General features: G+C 43.9%; 1 pseudogene; it reads right to left on the bottom strand.

Moving 5' to 3' along the window:
* Window positions 1-16,641, bottom strand: part of LOC130682206 (TPR and ankyrin repeat-containing protein 1-like) — a 70,831-nt pseudogene that overhangs the window by 14,571 nt on the left and 39,619 nt on the right.

Genomic DNA, 16,641 nt, shown 5'->3' with positions numbered 1-16,641 from the left:
GCCAGATTGTTTACAACACCAGATGGCCCAATCCATTTCAACTGATGCATTAAAAATGAACCACCTGTGGGGTATCATGATTGGTGCACATGGTGTGTGGGGGGTCATGGGGAAGACAGTGTGGCTCAGAGAAGACAAATAAGGACTCTGTGGCATCTTACTACACTGATGGACAGTAACTGTAATGGGGCATGGGGGGACTTAATAAGGGTGAATGTAATAACCACATTGTTTTTCTTGGTTAACCTTCATAAGAGTGTATATCAGTGATACCTTAATAAAAAAACAAGATTAACAAAAGAAAAAGTGAACCACCTAATGTACAGCATGGTGACTATTATTAACAATTCTATATCATAAATTTGACATAGATTTTAAGTATTCCTTGCAAGGAAAAAAATTGCCTAGTTCTGTGTGGTAATTGGTGTTAACAAATCTTCCTGTGGAAATCATCCTGCAATATATAAATATATCAAATCACCTTGTATGTCAGTTACAGCTCAGTTAAAAGAGCCCCTAAGAAAATCATCACCACTTGGATATCACAGCATGCCAAACAGCTATAAAAATCTCTGACTGCTCACCCTTGCTTTCTGAGCTAATCTTGTTGTGGACAAACAACAGTCTCCTGCCAGCACGCTGTCCACTCTGAGTAGCTGTGATCTAGACCAGCAGCTCTGTCACAGGGAGCTCTCTGCAGTGATGGAAATGTTCTGTAACTACAAGCACTTGAAATGTGCCAGTGAGACAAGAAGCTGAATTTTTTGTTGTTGTTGACCCTCTCTCTCCATTTAGCCACAGTGTCTCACTCCTGTCGGGGAGCTAGGTGAACAGCAGAGGCCATAACACTATCATCGTCTCCAAATGCAGCCCCAGCTTCTTGTGTTACTGTCCTAGGGCTGCCACAAATCCCACACAGTGAGTGGCTTAAACAACAGCAACTTACTCTCTTATCTCTGTGGCTCAGAGACTGAGGTCAAGGAGTTGCAGGGCCACAAGCCCTCTGAAGGTGTATGAGCTGAATTTTTAATGGTATCACATTTTAATTCACTTACATTTTAAATAAAATGGCCACCTGTGGCTTATGGCCACCAGGTTGGGTGTGCAGATGTAGAGTGACTACTGAGTGAGAACACAGAAAAACTCTCATGTAAATGCCAGGGCCCCCACACAGGCAGACACCAGACTGAACACAGAGAGGAGGAAGGCACGAAGTTTCCCAAGCCCATCTTCCCTTTGACTGAAAGGTTCGGCCTTCCCATGGCTAATGTCGAGTCTCAACCACTTACACTGATGTGGACATGCTCTTGTCTTTGGAGCGACCTAACCACTGGAGAGGACAAACAAGGGCTCCTCCTGCTGGAGCCAAGTCCCTTCATGATGCAAGTGGAGGTGTCCTCCCCAGCCTCTCAAGAGCAGCCCCAGGCAGAGGCCCTACCTACCCCAGCCTCTCACACAGCTGGGCAGAGAGCTGGAACTCCTTGGCATAGCTCAGACACTTAAGGGACAGTTTCAGCTCATTGCAGTCCAAACAGACCTTAGCCAGTTCCAAGTACTGCACCTGCTTTTCCCTGGGAGGAGGGAAGAAAACAGAATTTCATGGATTGTTGGCCACACACCAATGCATGTAAGCTGCTGATCACACGAGATGATGCTGGAGACTCTTACTTGGGGCTGACTTTCTTAGATTTCATGTTCAGGGCAGTGCTGTGGGCCAGTACCAGTTTCTCCTTCTCAAACACACCTCATTTTCAGTAACACTTGGCTGCCACCTGGAATAGACAAAAGGCTTCAAGCCCAGCAACATAGTGGAGGTGATGTGCATTTCATGTCTGCACTGACAAAGTGTGGAGTCTCATGCCAGCCCAGTCGGAGAAGGGGGAATGGAAAGGTAATGGTAAGCTGGAGGAAATGGCCCCAGAGGGTAATGCCCAATAGGAATACCAGCTAACACTTCACACTCAAAGGTTTCTTTTGGAAGCACCTAGAAGCAATGGAAAAGGTAAATACAGCACTCCCCACTTTCAAAAGTTTGTTTGATGTCATTCAGCTTTTATGAAAGACCTATGTTAGTTCCTGTTTTCCTAACTGACAGAAATCCAGAGAGGACTTTGGTTGCATGAAGAAAGGAGGAAAGTGAGAATAATAACAGTGTTTGCTCTGCAGCAGCCCTTACAGAGGCAGTGGCCACACTCTCCCAGGAACCACGCATGGCATCTCAGCATTGAGATGCTCCAACTGTGTCTGTGAGCATCTGGGCTTTATCTCGACTTACTTTGTGTTTCTAATAACAAGGTGTGTCTTAAGGCATCAGAACAGTGAAGGGAGGTTACTTTGGTTCTCTGGGCATGCTCAAATTTTTTTCGACATAAATTAATGGTAATTGCTTCTTCACTGGACACCATTTATGCTTATAGAAGGTTTGGTAGAACACGACTTTCTGATAGCAGGGGAACCTTCCACATCACCGTAGTAATGCCCTCTTTTATTTTTCACAACACCTTTGAGAGCTTTCTTCCCTCTGGCTGTACACAGTAAGCAACCTCAAGCCCAGAACTGCAGCAATTGTTCTGAAATCATCTGGGGGATTTTCTGTAGTTGGTGACTACAACCACTCCTGGACATGTTGGTACAGCAACTTCTAAGGGTAGAATGGGGTATAGAAGGCACCAACACATCCAAAAAGATAACTGACCAGACCAATGGCCATGCAGATCTGTTAGCCAAATAACAAGAGGGCAGACAAGTATCACAGGGGAGCTACCTGCACCCTTATGCTTGTCAGCAGGAGTCTGCTTTCCTAAAGGTGAAATGCTAACACCATGTTTCAAAGCACAGGCTATGGGGCAAAAGTTCACATGCACTCCAGGTTGGGAATATTAGGTCCCAGTGTGGGCAAGGGAAGGATTCAGTGGCACTTGCTGAAAAGTGGACAGGACAGCATCTGACCCCTCAGGCTCTTTGCTCCAGCCTCCCCAAGTCACATGGGCCTCCTTTCATTCCCATGACCCGGGCCACACTCGTTCCCACTACAGAGCCTTTGCACACAGTTCCTTCTAACTGAAATGCTCTTGCAGCCTTTCTCTGCCTGATTAATGTCATTCATCCTATAGGTCTCAGCTCAAGGATTCCACTCAAAGCAGCCTCCCAGGACAGGACAGGCAGCTCTGGGGGGAAGCTGAGGTCTGTGACATTGTCAACAGCTGGAACCACATACTTCTGTAGGCTGTCTCATTCAGCACCATGTCCCCAAGACGTAAACACAATGTTTGGCTCATAGCTCAACAGAAATTTGCTGAATGCTTGAGTCTCAAGTTTTTTCCATTGGTATGGTGGTTCTAAGACAGGCATGGACAGGCAGCTAAAGCTTAGTAAAACCACCTGAGTCTGGGAGCCCTTCAGCAGTCAGAGCAAGTCAGGCAGAGAGGTTTTTTTATAACACTCTCACGTGCGCAAGCTCCTCTGAAGATGTTCGATGCAAGCATATTCCAAGGGTACTTTTGAAGGAGATTTGGCTATCCATAAGCAGTATGTATGGGTAACATCAACATAAGCAACATTCTGATGGAAAAGGGAGAGACTTTATAAAGTTTTCCAATTTGATATCCATGCCTGCTGCCCATTCATTACTTCCTTCTCTCTACACCCTTCTCCAAAAACAGAACCCTTTGTTTTACAACAGCCAAGTGTCCAGTATTTCTTTCCATTTGTAACAAGGATGAGCACTGAATAAATTGTGGGGCTCTTTCAGCTAAGTCCTGCAAAGTTATGGACCTGCTTCCACACACATCCCAACAAAGCCATACAGATTCTGTTTTCTCACCCCTTACAACTGATGACAAGGGTGGCCATAGCACTTTGCCCCTGCCTGTATCTGTCCACTCCCCTTTACAATGAGTTCCGTGGCTTCTCCCACCAGCAGTGCTGCCTCTCTCCCATCTTACAGATCTGGGCCATGACTTGCTTACAGCAACTGAATGTAACCAAAGTGACACCAGACCAGCTTGAGGCTTGTGTCCTTCTGCTGCTCTTTGATCCTGCTCAGACATCCCGTGAAGAGGCCTGGGCCACCTGCTGGAGGATGAAGGGCATATGATTCAGGAACCCCTGCACCCCATCATGTGAGGCAAGAGTTAGCCAGGAGGCAACCCAGAAGTAGACCCAGCAGCTGAGTTCAGACCAGAAGCACTACTCTGCTGAACTCTGCTTCTCACTTTCTGGTCTTATGGCAGAACTGTCATCCTAGGAAGGGCTGAAACTGTCAGGTGGGACTGCTCTCCCTGACTCCCTGGCAGCCAGGCATGGGCATAGGCCTAACCCTGACCAGTGAGGTGCAGGAATGTCATAGAGAAAGGCCCATGAGAAGAAAGTGCTGGCACTTCATTCCTGCCTGGGGTACTGCTGAGGGATTGGGAGCCTGGCAGAGCTGCAGTCATTATGTAGCTATGAGGGGACACCTCCCAGTAGCTGCAGATGACACAGCAGATGGGATAAGATGCCTGTGCTGATTTTGTTGAGCTAAAGGTGTTCATGGCCTGCAAGGGTAGACATTACCCCCACATCATGGGAAACCCACATACCACACTGGCCCACCCAAGGCCTCCAGACATGGGGAGATGCCCACCAGGGTAGGCATGGGGCTTTTCAAGTGACTTCACTATTTCAAGAAGACTGACAGAGATAATACTCCCAGCAGGCGACCACTCAGGCTCCAGAAGGCATGTGGGTGGACATTAATCGATCCACTCTGTCTGGAGTTAAAGCTGAACCTTGCTTATCAGACTCAGATTGGCAGGCAAGTCCATGTCTTATCAACTTGGAAAACAAACAAGGGAAACAAGGTGTTACTACTTTAAAATGCAGTGTGAGGACAGCACAAACTTTAAAGCATAGAACACAGGAGCGGAAGAAAATAACAGAAGGACGCCTTGGTGGGGCAGAGGCCATGATGCTCCATTTTCCTACCAGAGGTACATGCTGGCTGTTGGACATAATGAGGGGCTGTCCTGCTTGCACTGGGGAAGGAGCAGGATGGGGAGCTGTCTCCATCACGGGTGACCTGAAGTTACCAAAGAAGCGGCACAAATACTATCACTCTCACCCGAGCCTTGTGAGAAGTGCCATGAGGTGGGAGGAGTCCACAGTCACCAAAGGCAGCAAAGGCCTCAGCCCTGCTTTGGGTTCAGATTTTACCTTCCAGCACTGGTGTTTGGCAAAGTATTCTCCTTTTGTGATCCACTACTCAGAGGTTGACGTTTTAACAAGCATGCCATCATCAAAGTCTAAAATGAAAAAGAGAATTGGGCTTCCTGCCTTTCTGGGCATTCATTCATTTAAAACTGTTGCCAAGAGCTTCATTCTGCACCCCTTCCTCCATGAAAATGTGTGTTTTGAAGCCTTCACTGCAGTGCTTCAGAAGGTGACTATGTTTGGGGAAGGGACCTTTAAATAGGAGATCAAGTTAAAATGAGGCTGTTGTCCTTATAGAAAGAGGTCAACACACACACAAAGACACTAGGGGCTGGCACAGAGTAAAGACTTCAAAGCTGAGAAGAGAGGTCTCAGGAAAAAGAGCTCTGCTAAAACCTTGACCTTATTGGCTCCAGAATTAGGGAGAATATATCTGCTGTGTGAGCCACCCAGTCTGTGTTTTGGTACAGAAGCCCTAGCACATGGATACAACTGTGTTGTCTTTCTGTATTCATATCAGATAGATGTCAGCCTGGCTATTCCAGGCTTTGGAAGGAGGAACTCCTTAGATTTGGGACCACATTCTTTCCTATGACCATTAGTTAGAAGACAGACAGCAATTAATTCCTTGAAAACTCAAAGCCAGGTAGCTCACAGAAAACTCTGATGCAGGGGCTTTAACAAGGACTGCATAGGGTTATTTATTTATTTCTATTTTGGTATCATTAATCTACAATTAAATGAGCAACATTATGGTTACTAGTCTCCCCCCTTCACCAAGTCCTTCTCACACACCCTAATACAGTCACTGTCCATCAGCATAGTAAGATGTTATAGAATCATTACTTCACTTCTCTGTATTGAACCACCCATGCCATGGCCCCCTCTGACAATAGGTCTGCCAATAGTAATGCCAATTTCCCCCCATAACCCTCCCTTCCCATGCATCCTCCCCAGTCCCTTTCCCTGTGGTAACTCTCAGTCTATTCTTGTGTCTTGTGAGTCTGGTGCTGTTTTGTTCCTTCAGTTTTTTTCTTTGTTCTTATACTCCACAGATGAGTGAAATCATTTGGTACTTTTCTTTTTCCACCTGGCTTATTTCACTGAGCATAATACCCTCTAGCTCCATGCAGGTTGTCGCAAATGGTAGGATTTGTTTTCTTCTTATGGCTGAATAATATTCCATTGTGTATTTGTATCACATCTTCTTTATCCATTCATCTACTGATGGACACTTAGGTTGCTTCCATTTCTTGGCTACTGTAAATAGTGCTAAGATAAACATAGGAGTGCATCTTTCATTTCCAAACTGGGCTCCTGCATTCTTAGGGTAAATTCCTAGAAGTGGAATTCCTGGGTCAAATAGTATTTCTATTTTGAGCATTTTGAGGAACCTTCATGCTGCTTTCCACAATGGTTGAACTAATTTACATTCCCACCAGCAGTGTAGGAGGGTTCCCCTTTCTCCACATCCTCGCCAACATTTGTTGTTGTCTTTTCGATGATGGAGATCCTTACTGGTGTGAGGTGATATCTCATTGTGGTTTTAATTTACATTTATCTGATGATTAGCAATGTGCAGCATATTTTCATGTGTCTGTTGAACATCTGAATTTCTTCTTTGGAGACGTGTCTGTTCAGATCTTGTGCCCATTTCTTAATTGAATTATTTGCTTTTTGTTTATAGAGGTGTGAGAGCTATTTATATATTTTGTATGTCAACCCTTTATCAGATCTGTCATTCATGAATATGTTCTCCCATATTGTAGGATGCCTTTTTGTTCTGCTGATGGTGTTCTTTGCTGTACAGAAGACTTTCAGCTTGATATAGTCCCACTTGTTCATTTTTGCTCTCATTTCCCTTACCTGGGGTGATATGTTCATGAAGAATTGCTCATATTTATGCCAAAGAGATTTTTGCCTATGTTTTTTTCTAAGAGTTTTATAGTTTCATGACTTACATTCAGGTTTTTTATCCATTTCGAATTTGCTTTTGTGTATGGGGTTAGACAGTGACCCAGTTTAATTCTTTTGCATATGGCTGTCCAATTTTGCCAACACCAAGTGTTGAAGAGACTGTCATTTCCCCATTTTATATCTATGGCTCCTTTATCATGTATGAATTAACCATGTATGTTTGGGTTAATATCTGTATTCTCTATTCTGTTCCACTGGTCTGTGCATGTGTTCTTTTGCCAGTACCAAATTGTCTTGATTACTGTGGCTCTGTAGTAGAACTTGAAGTTGGAGGGCATAATTTCCCCAGCGTTATTTTTCCTTCTCAGGATTGCTTTGGCTACTCAGGGTCTTTTGTGGTTCCATGTGAATTTCAGAACTATTTACTCCAGTTGGTTGAAGAATTCTGTTGGTATTTTCATAGGGCTTGCATTGAATCTGTAGATTGTTTTAGGAAGGATGGCCATTTTGACAATATTAATTCTTCCTAGTCAAGAGCATGGGATGAGTTTCCATTTGTTAGTGTCCTCTTTAATTTCTCTTAAGTGTGTCTTACAGTTTTCAGGGTATAGGTCTTTCACTTCCTTGGTTAGGTTTATTCCTAGGTATTTTAATCTTTTTGATGCAATTGTGAATGGAATTGTTTTCCTGATTTCTCTTTCTGCTAGTTCATCGTTAGTGTATAGGATAGCATCAGATTTCTGTGTATTAATTTTGTATCCTGCAACTTTCCTGAATTCATATATTAGTTCTAGAGCTTTGGAGTGAAGTCTTTAGGGGTTTTTAGGTACAATATCAAGTCATCTACAAATAGTGACAGTTTGAATTCTTTACCAATCTGCATGCCTTGTATTTCTTTGTTTTGTCTGATTGCCATCTTTAGAACCTCCAGTACTATGTTGAATAACAGTGGGGAGAGTGGGAATCCCTGTCTGGTTCCCAAACTTCGGTGAAAAGCTTTCATCTTTTCACTGTTAAGTATGATGTTGGCTGTGGGTTTGTCATATATGGCCTTTATTATGTTGAGGTACTTGCCCTCTATGCCTATTTTGTTGAGAGTTTTTATTATAAATGGATGTTGAATTTTTTTTTCAAATGCTTTTTCATTGTATATAGAGATAACCATGTGGTTTTTGTCCTTTTTATTGATGTGGTGGATGATGTTGATGGATTCTCGAATGTTATGCCATCCTTGCATCCCTGAGATGAATCCCACTTGATCATATATGAGCCTCTTGATGTATTTTTGAATTCGGTTTGCTAATATTTTGTTGAGTAATTTTGCATCTATGTTCATCAGGGGCATTGGTCTGTAATTTTCTTTTTTGCTGGGTATTTACCTGGTTTTGGTATTAGAGTGATGCTAGCTTCATAGAATGAGTTTGGAAGTATTCCCTCCTCCTCTATATTTTGGAAAATTTTAAGGAGAGTGGGTATTATGTCTTCTCTATATGTCTGATTAAATTCAGCAGTGAATCCATCTGGCTCTGGAGTTTTGTTCTTGGGCAGTTTATTTTATTTGCAGATTTGATTTCATTGCTGTTAATTGGTCTGTTAGGTTTTCTGTTTCTTCTTTGGTCAGTTTCGGAAGGTTGTATTTTTCTAGGAAGTTGTCCATTTCTTCTAGGTTTTCCAGCTCGGTGGCATGTAGATTTCCATAGTATTCTCTAATAATTCTTTGTATTTTGTGCAGCCTGTTGTGATTTTTCCTTTCTCATTTATGTTTCTGTTTATGTGTGTAGTCCCTCTTTTTCCCTTTATAAGTCTGGCTATGTGCTTATTTATTTTGTTTGTTTTCCGAAAGAACCAGCTCTTGGTTTCATTGATTTTTTTTTCTATTGTTTTATTATTCTCAATGTTATTTATTTCTTCTCAGATCTTAGTTATATCCCTCCTTCTGCTGACTTTGGGCCTCATTTGTTCTTCTTTTCCCAATTTTAATAATTGTGACTTTAGACTATTCATTTGGGATTCTTCCTCCTTCTTTAAATAGGCCTAGATTGCAATATATTTTCCTCTTAGGACTGCCTTCGCTGCTTCCCACAGAAGTTGGGGCTTTGTGCTAGTGTTGTGATTTGTCTCCATATGTTGCTTGATCTGTTTCATTTGGTCATTGATTCATTGATTATTTAGGACCATGTTGGTGAGCCTCCATGTGTCTAAAGGCCTTTTTTTCCCCTTTGGACAGTTTATTTCCAGTTTCATACCTTTGTGATCTTAGAAGTTGGTTGTTACAATTTCTTTTTTTTTTAATTTACTGTGGTTCTTTTTGTGTCCTAGTTTGTGGTCTATTCTGGAAAATGTTCCATGTGCACTTGAGAAGAATGTGTATCCTCCTGCTTTTGGGTGCAGAGTTCTGTAGATGTCTGCTAAGTCTGTATTTTCTGGTGTGTTGTTCAGTGCCTCTGTGTCCTAACTTCTTTTCTGTCTGGTGGATCTGTCCTTTGGACTGAGTGATGTGTTGAAGTCTCCTAAAATGCATGCACTACATTCTATTTCCTCCTTAATTCTGTTAGTATTTATTTTACATATGTTGTTGCTCCTGATTGGGTGTATACATATTTATAGTGGTTATATAATCTTATTGGACTGACACCTTTATTATTATGTAATATCCTTCTTTATCTCTTGGTACTTTCTTTGAAGTCTGTTTTGTTCTGATACAAGTACTGCAACACCTGTTTTTTCTTCCTAATGTTTGCATGAAATGTCTTTTTCCATCCCTTCACCTTTAGTCTTTGTACACCTTTGGGTTTGAGGTGAGTCTCTTGTAAGCAGCATAAAGATGGATCTTCCTCTTATGCATTCTATTACTCTGTGTCTTTTGACTGGTGCATTCACTCTGTTTACATTTTGGAGTTATCTGTAGATATATACTTGTTGCCATTTCAGGCTTTCGATTTGTGGTTACCAAAGATTCAAGGGTACCTTCTTTACTACCTAAACGTCTCCCTTAACTGCCTTATTAAGCTATTGTAAACACAGTCTGATGATTCTTTATTTCTCTCACTTCTTATTATTTCTCCTCCATTCCTTAAATATTAGGTATTTTATTCTGTACTCTTTTGTGTTTCCTTTGACTGTTTCTGTGGATAGTTAATTTTATTTTTTGCCTTTAGTTTTAATTTAGTAGATCTGCTTTCTTTGCTGTGACTTTATTTTCTCTGGTGACATCTATTTAGTCTTAGGAGTGATTCCATCTGGAGAAATCCCTTTTATATACCCTGTAGAGGTGGTTTGTGGATGACAAATTGTCTCAACTTTTGCTTGTCTGAAAATTGTTTAAACCCTCCTTCAAATTTAAATGATAATTGTGCTGGATACAGTATTATTGGTTCAAGTCCCTTCTGTTTCATTGCATTAAATATATAATGTCATTCTCTTCTGGCCTTTAAGGTTTCTGTTGAGAAGTCTGATGATAGCCTCATAGGTTTTCCTTTGTAGGTGATCTTTTTTCTCTCTCTGGCTGCTTTTAATACTCTGTCCTTGTCTTTATCTTTGCCATTTTAATTATTATATGTCTTGGTGTTGTCCTTCTTAGGTCCCTTGTGTTGGGAGATCTCTGGGCTTCCATGGTCTGAGAGACTATTTCCTCCCCCAGTTTTGGGAAGTTTTCAGCAATTAATTCTGCAAAGACATTTTCTATCCCTTTTTCTCTCTTCTTCTTTGGTTTCCCTATAATGCGAATATGTTTCCATTTGGATTGGTCACACAGCTCTCTCAATATTGTTTCATTTCTAGAAATACTTTTTGGTTTTGCTTTCCAGCTTTTTTTGTTATTGTTGTTGTTTATCTACTAGTACATGAGCGACATTATGTTTACTAGACTCTCCCCATCACCAAGTCCCCCCATATAGCCCATTACAGTCACTGTCCATCACCATAGTTAGATGCTGTAGAGTCACTTCTTGTCCTCTTTGTGTTGTGCAGACCTTCCTGCACCCCCCACATTATGTCTGCTAATCATAATGTCACTTTTCCCTCTTATATCTCTCATCTTACCAACACTCCCCAGTCCCTTTCCCTTTGGTGACTCTTAGTCTATCCTTGGGTTCTGTGTGTCTGCTGCTGTTTTGTTCCTTCAGTTTTTTCTTTTAGCTTATACTCCACAGATTAGTGAAATCATTTGATACTTGTATTTTTCTGCCTGGCCTATTTCACTGAGGATAATAACCTCTAGCTCCATCCATGTTCCTGCAAATGGTAGGATTTGTTTTCTTCTTATGGTTGAATAATATTCCATTGTGTATATGTACTACATCTACTTTATCCATTCATCTATTATGGATACTTAGGTTGCTTCCATTTCTTGGCTATTGTAAATAGTGCTGCAATAAACATACGGGTGCATATGTCTTTTTCAAACTAGACGGCTTCATTCTTAGGGTAAGTTTCTAGGAGTGGATTTCCTTGGTCAAATTGTATTTCTATTTTGAGTTTTTTGAGGAACTTCCATACTGCTTTCCACAATGCTTGAACTAATTACATTCCCACCAGCAGTGTAGGGGGGTTCCCCTTTCTGCACATCGCCAACATTTGTTGTTGTTTGTCTTTTGGATGTTGGCGATCCTTACTGGTGTGAGGTGATATCTCATTGTGGTTTTAGTTTGCATTTCCCTGATCGTTAGTTATCTGGAGCATCTTTTCATGTGCCTGTTGGCCATCTGAATTTCTTCTTTGAAGACGTGTCTGTTCAGATCCTGTGCCCATTTTTAATTGGATTATTCACTTTTTGTTTGTTTAGGTATGTGAACTGTTTATATAGTCCTAGAGATCCTTTTGTATCTCTCTGTCAGAGGTTCTCTTTATTCTTGTTCTCTAAGTTATATTCCATTAACAGTGTCTTGCACCTCATCCAGTCTGCTCTTAAGCCCTTCTATTAATTGTTTCATTTGTGTCATCTCTTTCCAGAATTCATCCCTTAGCTCCTGTATATTTCTTTACAGGTCCATCAGCATGGTTATGACTTTAACTTTGAATTATTTGTCAGGAAGATTAGTTATACTTAACTCCCCAGGACCTCTGCTTTTTTCTGATTAATTTTTGACTGGACCAGATTCTTTTGTCTTTTCATGGTGATAGAAGTGGTTGCAGGCAGGTGGCATGTTTGTCCTGCTTTCTGCTTTCTTGTTGCCTTGCCCTTCTCTGCTGCCTATGCATCCACCTTTACACTGTGAGCAGCCTCTGGGATAATCCCCTGAGCCACTGTGGGCACCTCTGCTCACACGTGAGGAAACTGAAGGTGGTGAATACTGAGAGTGGTGATGAACAGCATTGAGTGTGGTAGAAAGCATTACTTTGGACAGTCGGCCTTGGTTCACCTTCTAGGGGGGAGCGAAATGGTGGTATGGTGGAATCCTTGAAAATAGCCAGTGATCCATTTTGATCTCCCGATGAACTGCATGACTTCCCCCTGCCCTTTTAGTCCAGTCCACCTTCCTGGTTGAGTGCCTTTGGCCTGGTTGACGTCCAGGTGGATTTGCTCTCCCAAGCACACGACCCCCTGTGGCAGGGGGAGGTATGACATGCCAAGCTAAGAGGCGTGGGGCAGGGGGAGGGCCACTGAGACCTCAGGCATCCCCAGTTACTGCCTCACGTCCTCTCAGGGGAGGAAAGGCAGTGGTGGACCCTAGTCAGAACCAGCCTGATGACCAAGATGAGCCGGAAATGCCCAGGTACGAAAATGCACAGAGAACACATATCCCAGGAATCATGTGCAGGACTCTGTTGGTGAAGCACTTACACAAATACTTACCAATGGATTTGTAAATGACATCATCGGTTTGGTGGTGCCTCCTGTCAAGCTTCATTGAACTGCTCTTTCATGAATCACAAAGGTCTCTGAGATGTTTTAAAGCTCACTTCGAAATGGACACCTCTACATATAAAATAATATATAATGTTGACCCCCCTCATTGCCCAGTTCCGGTCTTGTGGGAGGGTCCACCTTAGTCTCCCTGCCCTTGGCCAGGAGGTGGCATGGCCTCAGCCAAAACGCAGAGGCAGATCCCATGTACAGCCGTGCACCCCAGGCTGTCTGTGGAGGGAAGTCGGAGGCACACTTCTACAGCCACCTGAGTATTCAGGGGAAATTCTAACTTACCTGTGTTTAAAATTTTTCATGATGACATGTTGGGGGTCAAGGAGAGGTTGCCTGTTAAATCTTACCAGTGCTGTAAGTCCCCCTTGCATCCTAATGGGTGACAAATTTGCTTTGCAGACTGGGAATCTCATTCACACCTACAGAGGCACTGGCGGCATCTTCAAGGTATACTGGAGCACCCAAGGGGACAAAGTGGATGCCAGTGCATCGGATGACTCCGTAAGTAGCACCTGGGCTGTGCTAGGGAGTGGAGGGCCTGAGGACAGAAAGAATGAGGGCCAGGCGGCCAATGCCTGAGCACATTTCCAGGAGGTGCGATGGGTCCTCGGCTCTGAGGGCCTGGCACCTGGCAGACACTGCACAGATGTGCCCTGGGGAAAGGCAGTTTCCAGGCTAGATCCCAGGGGATTGGTGCCACATTTGAGGATATCTGGAATTGTTTGCTTTTTCTACTCTGGTGGGGGGTGTGGGCCAGGCATGCCACTCAGCCTCATACAATGCCCAGGACAGCCCCACAGCAGAGAGGTGACCGGCCCCTGGAGGTCACTGAGCAGAGGCTCCATTCATTCCACAGGCCTCTTGGATTCCACTGGCCCCGTTCTGATCCCATGTTCTGGCTTTTTAGTTCTCTCCACTTGCGATTGCCATGACGCCTAAGGCAGAGGGCAGTGCACTGGCTGACCGAGTGTCAGCGTGGTCCCCAAATGTTCTCCGAGGCCACTGTGCTCAGGCTTCAGTTGTCATGTGCCCCACCACGTGGGTGACTGGTCTGACACCTGCTGATGGCCACTACCACCCCCAGTACTTCCTGGCATTGCCCCTGACCTGCCTTTCCCTTCCATGCTGTTGGCTTGGAGTTGATTGGTCAGATGCTGAGACACTAGCCAGTAGCCAGAACTCGGAACCTTCATGACTGTGTGCCAGTAAAACTTTATTTGTAAAACACGGATGGTGGACCAGATTTGGTCCATGGGCTATATAGCTTGCCATCATCTGCATCTTTGTGCATATCTCAAGATAACAGGTGTCTTTCCCTCCAGGTGTGTGCGTTAGATCTGAAAAAGTAAACACAAAATATTACAGAAGAAAAGAGAAATATCATGAACCAGCATTAAAGGTGCAGGTCAGAGCACTCTTTAGACACAATCCTATCAGCTCCAAAACTGTATGAACCATTAGAGTGTACTTTGAAAGCAACTCATCCCTGGCCTCAGGAGTTTATTTTTTCATTATCTTCATCAAGAAGTTTAAAGCAGAAACATACACCCAGTCTATTCAAAGGGGAAAAGAATGGTTTCCACCTGGAACCTTCAGCCTGGGAAGAACAAGGCCACCAGCTGGGTGGTGCACGGTTTGTTTTCCATCCTGAACAGGCTCTGATGCCCTGATGGAGAGGAAAGAAAAGCTGCACCAAAGAAGAGAAAAAGGAAAAAAAGGGAAAATGCTGTGATAAACCAGAAGGGTGGGGGAGCTGTCCTCCATGTGGTGGGTTGGTAGATTCTTTCTTTGCTGACAGTTTGGACACTACAGTTGCTTCTGCAAAGGATGTTCAAAGACCAGTTTGTACCGATGAAATGCTCAGCTTTGTGGTGTCAACACTTCTATTTTCTGGAGTCTTTGGATGGTGGTTTTTCTATCAGCTGGAATCCTGTCTTCTGGGGGCCTTCAGTGTGAGATGGAAGCTGCATTCACTCTGTCGCTTCTTCCCTGTGGTTATCAGCCCCCCGTCCACCTTTTCCCTTCATCTGCTGTGTTCTTGATTTGCAGTTCACCACGGAGACCATGAGGGAACCATTGGCGGCCAGCTCTCTCCCCTCCCGCCCGCCCACCCGCCCTTCCCTCTGTCTCCATCACCGCTTGCTCACTCTCTACCTTTGTTACAGTTGCTTCAGATCTTAGGTCTCAAGGGTACTTTTTGTGCAGAATAACTGCATTACAAGAAGGCAGGGGTGAGGGACTTTTTACAGGAGAAAAAATATATATAAGAGAGCCCAGATTATTTTTGGAAAAAAAGGTATTTTTATGTTAAAACCATTTTAAAAATCCTAAAATGGCCATCAGACATAGAGAACTTTGTGTAACTCATATTTTAAAACAATGTTGGGAAGACACAGGCAGGGTCTGGGGACTCTGCCTCCTTTAGCTTCGCTAAAGGTACTTAGAACTCTGGGTGGAAAAGGTCCTTCCTGTGGGTTGCCAGCAGGGTTGTTTGCAGCCAGAGAGAAACATCCCTGATCTTCTGGCTGCAAGAAGAGCATTGCATCTCTCAGTGTGTGTTCACCCACGTAGGCAGCAGGAGAAATTAATAACGGTGTCCTCTCACCATGCGACACATTCCCGAACCAAATGAAATCGGAGAAGCCATCAGGCCGACCCCGTGGTCAGGTTGCGGTGAGAGACACCCCACTCACAGCAGCCATAGGACCAGTGGCCATCGGCCCCACAGTTTGACCAGTCCTTGCCAAGCTGACATGAAAGGCTCCAGGGTTGTGTTTGGTCTGACAATGACAGAAATGAATGGGGAAAGATTTTCAGATGAATTTCATAGGTAGAATGTCACTAATAATTTCTGCCATCTTTGTAATTTCTCTCCCACAACAGAGTAGGAGAAAGATGTTCTTTTTCTAAGTAATGAATCTTTTTACTGTTTTTAAAACATTAAACCTGGCTTTGTGTTCATAGAGGACTTTCCTCTCATTGGGTCAGGTGACTTTCTACACTTGTTTTAACTCGACACTGACCTATTTTATGAATCAGTGGGGGAGAGGGCCGGGAGATGAGGCCTCTTTCTGCGTTCTCTTTCCTGCAGGCATGGGAAGGGAGGGGAAGCTGGCCAGGCCTGGGGGGCTGCCGTGCACAGGATTCTGCTGTGTGTGTGTTCCAGCAACAAGACAGGACCCTTTGGAGGCTGGCATCCATCTGTGGAGCCAAAAACTGACCGGCAGGGCAGGGCAAGGGCATTGTGCTCAGCTTGGAGTGTGCCTGGGCCAGCTCCCAAAGTCAGAGTGTGCTTGTCATCGTCGGGCATTAACTAGCCTTCACTTGCACATGTGAAATATTCAAACCCTAGCGAGAGAATACCACAAAGTGTTCTCTGTATGAGTTGGGTATTGTGTTCTGGGTCTGCTACCTAAATGCCTACTGAGCTGAGGAGGTCGGAGTTCTATGGCGCCACCATCCGGTCTTTGAAGTACACACACACCTCCAGCTGTATTGCTCACTTCCTGCCCCAAGAGCTCATTAGGTCTGGCCTGCAGTCCGTGGGGGTGCAGACGCACACCATCCTCACCCCCTTCCTCCCCCAAGTAAAAATGCATCCATCTCCATGGAGAGTCAGTGGTTGAGGGTCGGCTGGGCTCACGTGTCATCTGCTGTTGACAGGCCCAACAGGG

Source organism: Manis pentadactyla, chromosome Y, assembly GCF_030020395.1.
Source record: "Manis pentadactyla isolate mManPen7 chromosome Y, mManPen7.hap1, whole genome shotgun sequence".
Lineage (NCBI taxonomy): Eukaryota > Metazoa > Chordata > Mammalia > Pholidota > Manidae > Manis > Manis pentadactyla.
This window is presented reverse-complemented; position numbering and strand designations above follow the sequence as displayed.